The sequence below is a fragment of the Lethenteron reissneri genome, chromosome 27 (genome assembly GCF_015708825.2).
Source record: "Lethenteron reissneri isolate LAM-NWPU_2019-01 chromosome 27, ASM1570882v1, whole genome shotgun sequence".
In the NCBI taxonomy this organism is placed as follows: Eukaryota; Metazoa; Chordata; class Hyperoartia; order Petromyzontiformes; family Petromyzontidae; genus Lethenteron; species Lethenteron reissneri.
In genome coordinates this window covers 10,389,781-10,399,349 of record NC_083805.1, presented here as the reverse complement: position 1 = coordinate 10,399,349, position 9,569 = coordinate 10,389,781, and the positions used below count along the sequence as shown (strand labels likewise).

At 48.0% G+C, this 9,569-nt stretch overlaps 1 long non-coding RNA gene across 1 annotated transcript; it reads right to left on the bottom strand.

Moving 5' to 3' along the window:
- Nucleotides 1–82: 82 nt before the first annotated feature.
- Nucleotides 83–2,999, bottom strand: LOC133348552 (uncharacterized). Its single transcript, XR_009755808.1, has 4 exons — nucleotides 2,893–2,999; nucleotides 1,900–1,954; nucleotides 899–1,000; nucleotides 83–432 (listed from the first exon to the last, which is right to left on the bottom strand). It is a non-coding gene; the product is annotated as an uncharacterized LOC133348552 (long non-coding RNA).
- Nucleotides 3,000–9,569: the final 6,570 nt, after the last annotated feature.

Genomic DNA, 9,569 nt, shown 5'->3' with positions numbered 1-9,569 from the left:
TCGCAGCAAGTGAAGCCTGAGAATGCATGCATACCTTCAAGTGATACACTGCAATTGCATAACAAATAGGCAGCTAATACGATGACATTTACTCCGCTTTATTGACGTCCAAACAGACGAACCTTACAGCTCACAATGAGGGAGACATATTTAGAAGACAAATGCCAACCTCGAGTGGGAGCATTCTCAGGGTGTCTTGTCGAGTGCTTGTAGAATCGCCAGTGTGAATCCTGCTGGATACGCATGCTGTTTGTGTACTCTGTGTATTCTTGTGTTTATGCTTCAGATGTGTGTGCCATGTTGTTCGCGTCTTGTGTAGCAAGTCCATTCTGTGCAGTGTGATTTTGTTGTGTCGTGTGTGCACTGAGCGTCTCTCGCTTCTTTGCATTTCACCCGGCTCTACAAGTTGTCACTTGAGGATAGTGTCGTCAGCTGCAGGTAGAGAAGCACAAGTAGATACGGCATTAGAAATTGAGTACCAATTTTATATGATGGCGGAAAACATTGTCAGATATGCAACAGGAGGAAACCACAATACCCACTAAACTCGGAAAATAAATGTATAACACTGCAAACTACATAAACACTGTATGAAATATAGTGTTCATATAGTGCTTGTCAGTTAGCCTAAAACTGGCTCGTGAAAGCAGTGGTTTGCCAAAACTTGGCATGAACAAAAATCACGCGATTGAAATATATCACATGTGTTCCAGTAGCTGTTTCAGAACAAGTCCCGTTGCAATAAATCTGTGCCGGCTTGTGTTTTATACATTTCGTGTGAACAAGAAGTTTGATGCACATGGCTTTTTGAAGAACACAGAGATCGACCGACCGAGCGCTGTGTCGAAAAGGGTGTCACGTTAACGAGTGACAAGGTTGAGTGAATGCGAGTATGTACATGCGGCAGCGATCTCGCGTGCAATCCGTTCCGACTCCTCTCGCTTCTGCCGCTCCTCCTCCTCTATCCGCCGCTCCTCTGCCGCGATGGGCTTCAGCCGTGCTACACGTGAAGCCACAAATTTAAATGTCAACACACAAATACATCTGCACACTCCAGCTTATATTGTATAAGATGTTCTAATTGCACATAAAGTTATCTGCCATAACTGGACGTGATATTGACACCGTTATAATTTTGAGCATAGTCAAACCATGTATCTTGTAAAATAATGTATTACACGTCAACTTATAGCATACAACTATTGTGCTTATACCTTAAAACACGATAGCATACATGAAAAACATGCGAAGTCCAAGTAATTTTTTACATAATGCCTCTGTGTGCTATCTGCATGACCTTTGGAAAATTATGCCACAAAACTTATTCTGTAATCCTTTTACATGAGATTACACATCCCCTATCCATCGGTGTTTGATGCATCGCCATCGGACCAAAGGTTTATGGACCAGCAATAACCCAAATGTTTTGTTAAAAATAATTGAAAGTTTAACACGTAGGCTTTCGCGACCAATATCCATAATACAAGTTTTTTTGGGTTAGATCGCCTGAAGCTAGTTGTAATTACTGGCGAAACGTCGTACTCAGATTATACACACCGGTTTGCTGTACTAGTAACGAAGTGGCATGTTCTGTTTACGTGACAAACCTTACTAATTAGCTGTGTCGGTTGGTGGTGGGCTTAACGACACATATTTACGCAATCCAACCCAACAAAAACCTGTATTATGGAGAATGTTACGTTATTGGTGTAGTCAATTATCAGACCAACAACTTGTTCGACTTGTGAATTCAGCTTAATGTGGTGGCTTAAACCCAGATCGCAACCAAGGGACTTTGCGGTGCACACTCGTAATCAGCTCCACGAGCCAACCAGCAACTGCGCATTATTTGGAGGACGCTTCAGCGCACAGCTCAGTAAATTATCACGGTCACTTTACCCAATCTGGCGGAGCCGTAGACGATACCAAGTCCCAGCGCAGAGTAGCGCGCCATCTGAAATGAAGAGCACCAGAAAATCCACGTTTAGTCTCGACAACAGCTCAGGTAACTGTCATAAAGGGGATAAATACATTTAATCCTTATAGATGGACAAATAAACTCAAGCTGCGTGTCAAGGGTTATCCGACACGTTAAAGATTGAACAATGAGAAAAACCTCTAAAGGGACGGTCAGGGGCAAAATATCAGCACTGACGTTCCTGCATTGACGTATTAAACTTACGTAGTACCAAATACTCTAAATGTGGACCGAAAACCCGGAGAAAAATCCACGCGACCACGGGGAGAACATGCAAACGCGTCAGGGTCGGAATCGAACCCACGATCTCCTGTACACCAGGCGAGGTTGTTAACATTTCCGCACCGCAGCGCCCTACAGAATAACTTGTTTCATCCTTCTAAAATATGCCTCACAGACCAGGTCTGGTCCCGCACGAGTTGAAAGCTTTGTTGATTACTCGGGGGAAGATCGCGATGTAGCGCGTCTGTATTGTACTCGAGTGCCATCATCAACCTTGAGATCGCCCGCACATGGAGCAGGTCAGACAACGTCCACACGTCATTCGCGCTCTATGACGACGGCGCCTGACCCTCTCTGCATGGCCCTCAGCTTTGTTAACGCAGCATAGGCACGCGTCGCCACGAGTAAGAAAGACTGCCTCGTCCTAAGTTTCGACGAAGAAAACAGCGCGGGAAGAACCGGGCGCCACCTCGCTCGCGCCTACCGAGTCCGGGCAAGGTGACCCGGCACGGCGACTAGGCAAGCCGGGGCGCCTCGCTAGGCCGCCGCACGGAAGAGCTCGGCGGAAAGCGAAGCGTTGGGAAAAACGAGGGAATCAAAACGCGCGGCGACTCCCTGGAAGTTGCGGGGAGACTTCCCGAGGGCAGGTTTGAGAGGGAGGCTCAGGGAGCCGCGCGTGAGGCGACAATAACCTTGATGAGCGGAGACACTTGCACGGGGGGAACCATCTTGCTCGCCTGCTGCTGCTGCTGGACGACTCGTCGCGCGCTGACGTCACCGCGTACGATTATAATAGCGCGTGACGTCACCGCGTACAATTATAATGGCGCGTGACGTCACCGCGTACGATTATAATGGCGCGTGACGTCACCGCGTACGATTATAATATAACGTGACGTCACCGCGTACGATTATAATAGCGCGTGACGTCACCGCGTACAATTATAATGGCGCGGGACGTCACCGCGTACAATTATCAAGACGTCTGACGTCACCGCGTACAATTATAAGGACGTTTGACGTCACCGAGTACGATTATAACATGGCGTGACGTCACCGCGTACAATTATAAAGGGGTCTGACGTCACCGCGTGCGATAAAACGGCGCGTGACGCTCCCGCGAACAATTGTAAAAAAAACTTGCCTGATGACGTCACTGCGAACAACTGTAAAGGCTTGCGGGACGTCACCAAGTACAAATATAATTGCGCGTGTCGTCACCGCGTACAATAAAAAAGACTCGTGATGTCACCACGTACAGTTATAATTGAACGTGACGTTGCCAGCCGGTGACGTCACGCCCAATTATAGTGACATCAACGCATTAGCTTTTTTTTAAGTGTCGCGTGACGTCATCACGATATGCCCCCCCCCCCACAGTGTTGCTGGGTGCGACTGTCGCGTCGTCCCGTATGGGATGACGTCACCGCGCTTGTGTCACTACGAGACATGGCGTCACGCGCGCCGCCGCTTCGTTGCGGAATATCGAGACGCGTGACGTCATGGCAACTGGTCACGGTCATTTTCATTGACTTTGCATTCAGAGCATTGAGGCGACCACCAACACTGCCGGCTTCCTCTACACACAGCTCATCAGTGACCCCACCACCACACTGCCGGCTTCCTCTACACACGACTCATCAGTGACCCCCACCACCACACTGCCGGCTTCATCTACACACAGCTCATCAGTGACCCCCACCACCACACTGCCGGCTTCCTCTACACACGGCTCATCAGTGACCCCACCACCACACTGCCGGCTTCATCTACACACGACTCATCAGTGAACCCACCACCACACTGCCGGTTTCCTCTACACACAACTCATCAGTGACCCCCACCACCACACTGCCGGCTTCCTCTACACACGACTCATCAGTGAACCCACCACCACACTGCCGGTTTCCTCTACACACAACTCATCAGTGACCCCCACCACCACACTACCGGCTTCCTCTACACACGGCTCATCAGTGACCCCCACCACCACACTGCCGGTTTCCTCTACACACAACTCATCAGTGACCCCACCACCACACTGCCGGCTTCCTCTACACACGGCTCATCAGTGACCTCACCACCACACTGCCGGCTTCCTCTACACACAACTCATCAGTGACCCCACCACCACACTGCCGGCTTCCTCTACACACAGCTCATCAGTGACCCCACCACCACACTGCCGGCTTCCTCTATACACAGCTCATCAGTGAACCCACCACCACACTGCCGGCTTCCTCTACACACAACTCATCAGTGACCCCACCACCACACAGCCGGCTTCCTCTACACACAACTCATCAGTGACCCCACCACCACACTGCCGGCTTCCTCTACACACAGCTCATCAGTGACCCCACCACCACACTGCCGGCTTCCTCTACACACGGCTCATCAGTGAACCCACCACCACACTGCCGGCTTCCTCTACACACAACTCATCAGTCACCCCACCACCACACTGCCGGCTTCCTCTACGCACAGCTCATCAGTGACCCCACCACCACACTGCCGGCTTCCTCAACACACAACTCATCAGTGACCCCACCACCACACGGCCCGGCTTCATCTACACACAGCTCATCGGTGACCCCACCACCACACTGCCGGCTTCCTCTACACACAGCTCATCAGTGACCCCACCACCACACTGCCGGCTTCCACTACACACAGCTCATCAGTGACCCCACCACCACACTGCCGGCTTTCTCTACACACGGCTCATCAGTGACCCCACCACCACACTGCCAGCTTCCTCTACACACAGCTCATCAGTGACCCCACCACCAACACTGCCCGCTTCATCTACACACAGCTCATCAGTGACCCCACCACCACACTGCCGGCTTCCTCTACACACGGCTCATCAGTGACCCCACCACCACACTGCCGGTTTCCTCTACACACAACTCATCAGTGACCCCACCACCACACTGCCGGCTTCCTCTACACACAACTCATCAGTGACCCCACCACCACACTGCCGGCTTCCTCTACACACAGCTCATCAGTGACCCCACCACCACACTGCCGGCTTCCTCTACACACGGCTCATCAGTGACCCCACCACCACACTGCCGGCTTCGTCTACACACGGCTCATCAGTGACCCCACAATGGCATTGTCCGGCTGCCGCTGAAACAATGGACAGCACTTAACCGGATCCGCACCAACTGATTAAAAAATATCTGCAGCTGACCAAGTCTCTTGCTCTATGCCCACGTTCATCAGCAGCTCCTATTCATTCATAGCCCTATTTTCCCTAAATCCGCTGTTGGATGAGCGCCTCTCTCATGCCGTTATTTGGCCATACTTCCCCACGCCGGTCAGTGCGGGCGGGTGACGGCGTGGTGCCACGACTGCTCTCCCGTGCAGCACAGCACTTACATGATGTCACCGCAGCACAGCAAGCTCTGCGTGACAACGGTGATCACACAAAAAACACTGAACGCAATTCGTCGTGAACACTGCCCTGAGATGGGGGGGAAAATATGTAATAGGCGCGCTTTCTGGCAAATGGGCCATCTTCATAACACGAAGACGATGTCTCTCATTCATCCGGGCATCATCGTCGTCGTTATCCACGGCCAATCCAGCATGAGATTGACTAACGCGGTTGGCTAATACGTATGGTGCGAAAGAAGTTCAACATACATGCATAGGGGCCGTCCATAAATGACGTCACGCGATTTTGGACGATTTTTGATCCCCCCCACCCCCTCGTCACACGGCGTCACAAAAAGTCAGACCCCCCCCCCACTGAAATATGACGTCACAAAGCTCTGCCCCCCCCTCCCCCAAATAAAACATGCTTCAAATCGCTTTAAACTATTGTCATTGTAAGTGCGTATTTAATGTGGCGCTGCACTCTGATGTTGTAGGAGAAAACATTTATTAAAAAGTATATTTAATTAAGTAGAACGTGTTGTCTATATTTATTTAAAGTTGCGCATTTTGATGTGACGTCACGTTTCCCAAATTCCCCCCCTCCCCTCGTTACACATCGCCACAAATGTCTAAGCCCCCCCCCCCCCCCCAGGTGCGTGACGTCATTTATGGACGGCTATATGATTTGTTGCCTACCGACATTACGCACACACAGAGCGTCTGCTGTTAAAGAGGCACTTCGCCAGAAATGTAGCCCATGACATATCTGTTTCCTCGATAGATCGGGCAGCGAGTACAAATCGTTGAGTGCGTTGGATATTCTTAGGTTTTTTCGGTAAAGTCACTGTGTAGGTAAAACATTTAAATTAATAAAAGTAAAATAAAAAAAAATCACGACGTTTCGGAGGCAACACAAGCTTCCGTCTTCAGGTGGAACCGTCACAGCCACGACAGCTGTATCAAGTAAATGAGAGAGTACAAGTTCAAGTTCATTAATTAGGTATAGCCCTGTGAGCCATTCAGCTCTTGAATCGGGTGCAACCGCAACAAACAAAAAACAAAAACATGAACAAAAAAACATCTTAAAGTGAATATGTGACTAAGTGCAAACAGAAAATCCAAGAAAAGACAGCAAAAAATATTGCAGAAAAAACACCGTACACCAACGCTGTGTGCAAAAATCCCAGTGGGATGCAAGTCAAACAACAACAACAACCACAAGACAACTTAGATTAAGGCCATCAGTCTAACTCTGTACTACAACAACACAAACATGGCTAAACCAATACACTTTTCGAAATCACCAAAATAAAGCCATGAAGGCAATGAAAAAGCAATCATAGGAACTGACGGAATTTTCACAATAAATGGCATAAACAACATGTACTACCAAAACCCTGCAGCCATAGCTGGCTGCATGAGTCACTCCACAACAGCAGGAGCATCAATCGGAGTATTGTAATTTTTCAATGCACCTTTAAGATCAGCACACTAAATCAAAACACAGGTCATACTTTGTAGCGATCATCCGGAGCGAAACATTTTATTTTAGGTCACTGAATAGCACTGGCAGCTAGGGGTGTACAACTCCTCTAAAGCAGTTTTGAGTGAAGATCTCATAGGTAGTGACTCAAGTTTCAATTTATTTGCAACAGCATTCCAGACCCTGGGGGCATCAATAGCAAAGGCCCTTCCTCCAGTATATGTACGGCAATAGGGAATATTAAGCTGGTAAATGAGTGTAGACCTTAGGTCAAATCCGTTTATATAATGGTTGGAGAGGGGGGGAAGGGCCAAGTACGGCACACTTTTTATTAATATGGTAAGGTGAGGCTTAATAGGCTGAGCCTTTGTTATGGAGAGGTACGGTTTGTGACTAAGCCTGGCCGAAACGTCGTGATTTTTATTTTATTTTACTTTTATTAATTTTAATGTTTTACCTACGTGACTTTACCGAAAAAACCTAAGAATATGAATCCTTGCAGTCACGAAAGCTTCAAATCTAGAATGAGTGCGTTGGATTGCGAGACGAGGCAGTGCGTCGTGCTTGCATTGCGCCCCCTCGTGGCTCAACTGCACCGCTTCAAAATTAAAACGCGCCTGGGTGGGGACATCATTTGGTCAGGCACTGCCAAGGCAACCGCCAGGGGTGAGTTAATTAAATGTTTGACCAAATATAACAGTCATAATATAGGTTTTTGGGTCAGATCGCGTTATTTATAAATGTGTCGTAACCCTCCACCACCCGACAGGGCCAAACAGTAAAAAAATGTGTCAAATGCTGTTGATCCTCTCTTCAGCACACCGGTGGGCTGAAGAAGTGAATTATTTTGTCCTTGAAAACGTGACATTTTTTTACTGTTTGGCCGTGTCGGGTGGTGGAGGGTTACGACACATTTATAAATAACGCGATCTGACCCAAAAACCTATATTATTAATAATATTGGTCGCGAAAGCCTACGTGTCAAATATAACAGGCTAATTTTTAAGTTGATAATTTTGTATGGCCCGCGAATGATGTTATGAATATCCAAATGTCCCTTAAAAAGGTTCCCCACCCCTGTCAGACACTACTCTACGTTGACAGCAGTGCACAAATAACAACGGCAACACAAACTCAACACATGCGTCCAGAACACTGCACTTTATGGAGGAAAAAAAATATCAACCATGGTCAATCCACTGCTGGATGAAGTCCTCCCCAAGCTGCTGCCACCTCTCAAGATCCAGCGATGAAATAATTCACCTCGCAGCACTTGCACACGAGCTGATTTCAGAATGAAAATCTCCATTTATATTGGAGGAATCCGATTATGTAATTAAGAAATGTCCTGCAACAATAGTATATGTGCGAATGTATGTTTAGCTAACAGATGCTTATCAATTCCTCAACCACATCAATTCCATACACCCAGCCATCAAATTCACCATGGAGATAGAAAAGGATGGCAAGCTACCCTTCTTTGATGTCCTAATCGAAAAGAGACCAGATGGCTCAATGAGCCATTCTGTCTACAGGAATGCCACCCATACTGATGCCTACCTGAAACCTGAAATTGTAACTTAAAGGGATGAGGTATTGAAAACTAATTCCCTACAATGGGAAGAATGTGAGCGCATGGTGAACTATTCATAGCCTTCATAAAAGTTTGATGTTATCGTGATTAGGACAAGAGTAAATACGCAACAACACTATATTTAACATATAAGATCATTGCATTATTTATTCAAAATACAATTACATTACTGTGATAGAATGCAGTCCATGCATAACTCATATTTAATGACAATGTTACATCTTAAACTGAATAAACATCGGCATGAAATTTGCAATAAATAACTGAGAATAATACTACTGTATATCATATGTAAAATTCCATATTCGTCAATACACCACTTGAATAAAATTGTAAAATTACCAAAAATGCAATGTATTTAAAATATTGTAATAAAGCACTTCCACGACAACTGTTGACTAGCATCTTTCTTTATATGACTGCACAACTCCGCTCTCTCTCTCTCCGGATGGCTCCACTCTCTCTTTCTCTGCCGTGACGCGTGCCCTCTCTGCTCCACCATCACCGCGCGTCTCTCCGTCTCGCTCCCTGTCCGCCGCTGGCTGACGGCGTGCCGGGAGGAGAGACGGCTTCGCTGGAAGGACCGCCACGTGGCCGGTGACGAGTAGAGGGTGGCGATGACGCAGTCCGGACTCCAGGCTTCCCACACCGACCAAGAGTCCCCTCACTGCCTCCCCTTATATTCTCCTCGGCGGAGCAAGCTTCGCCTCCGGACACGCCCCCTCGTAGAACCTTCTCGACTGTTCTCGCGCGTACTCTCTAGCTCCGCCCGTCACCTTTGGCCCAGATGCATCCCACGCTTCCCATTGGGTATTAGTTACCCAGTGGTGGCTTATGCAGATACCCCTCGTCGTCCCCTAGATGGCACGCTCTCATTACAATATGATATGCGATGTTTCACT